The following is a 1,365-nucleotide window of genomic DNA, read 5'->3' as shown; positions in this document are numbered from 1 at the left end:
TCCACTGGATGCCGTTAACGTGCCCACCCTCAAGGCCCTATATATATGTGTGTGTTATGAGAGTGTAAGTAATGTGGATGTCTAAGTTATGAGATAAAATTGAGGCACAGGTGGCCAGAAGGGAACAGAGGGGAGGGGGGGAATATCTGCCCTGCACCCTGGTGACACACCCTCACCCCAAGGCCCTACCTGTGTGGGTGAGTGTGGTGGAGCGGGAAGAGGGAGGTAGCCGGGGATGAGGAGGAAAAGGAGGGAGGGGTGGATGCCCCTCCCTAGGGCCAGCTCCCCCGCTGACCCCAGTAGGCACCCCCGTCCTCTGGTACCCACAAGGGAGCCCAGGTCCATCCAGACCGGGGCCTACGGCAGCAGCACTGCCAAGCCCCACAGGACCCAGGGCAGCCCACCCTACCCCACCGCAGAGGAAACTGTACCCACCCCAACAGATTTCCATCAGTAGTGTGGAACATCTAAAAGCTGACGTGTACCGTAAACCTATGCATACGGATCAGTATCTAAGGTTTGACTCTCATCATCCACTGGAGCACAAACTGGGCGTCATCAGGACGCTACCACACAGAGCGAACACCATCCCCACAGACACAGCACCAGGGAGGCAGAAGAACATCAAGAAGGCCCCGAGTAAATGTGGTTATCCCAGCTTGAAAGGCTCCTAAAGAAAGCGAAGAAACGTTTCTCCCACTGAAAACGCTACGTCCAGATGAACAGGATCAACTTTTGGAGGTGAATGCAAACAGTTACATGCTGAAGGAGAATGTCGAGGGTGAACATAGTGGAAAAAGTTGCAGAAACAACAATGCTGGGTGGAAGTTTAACTTCTAAAGGTAAAGGCTGAGTAAGAGACTGAGAAAAAAGGATGCAGGACACTGGAGGCAGGAAGTGTGCGCTCATCTTCATCAAAGCTTTTATAGACAGTTTTTACATTTAGGTTACGTGTGTTGTGTGTTTGATTGGACTGTTTATGTTTGACCACTGTGAGGCTCAGACACTTGGATAAATGACACAAACATGCTGTACAGGAATCTGCAGATATGTTGGTGCATCTGTACGAAAAGCTGTTTCTCAGAGTGAGAGGCTGTTGTTTCCCAGTCTGCCCAGTGAGTCCCTGCAGCTGCCTGCATTAAAGCATCAACTCAAATGGCCACAATACAGAAATGATTTAAAGCGAACCATGCATGGTGCATACTTTGCTTCATACTGAGATTGGAAATATGCCACTCTCTCTTGCCTAGAAGAACCTCGCCTCACTCGTCTCGGTCAGCAACTGCTTTCAGAGGATTCCCATGAGGCTGCTGGGGAAACAGGGAGGGGTCGCTAAGCTTTGAGGCTGCTTCTGCTGGTGTGTTT

Source organism: Haplochromis burtoni, unplaced genomic scaffold (assembly GCF_018398535.1).
Source record: "Haplochromis burtoni strain Fernald_Lab_line unplaced genomic scaffold, NCSU_Asbu1 Contig_99, whole genome shotgun sequence".
NCBI lineage: Eukaryota > Metazoa > Chordata > Actinopteri > Cichliformes > Cichlidae > Haplochromis > Haplochromis burtoni.
The sequence above is the reverse complement of the archived record's forward strand: the minus strand, read 5'-3'. Positions refer to the sequence as shown.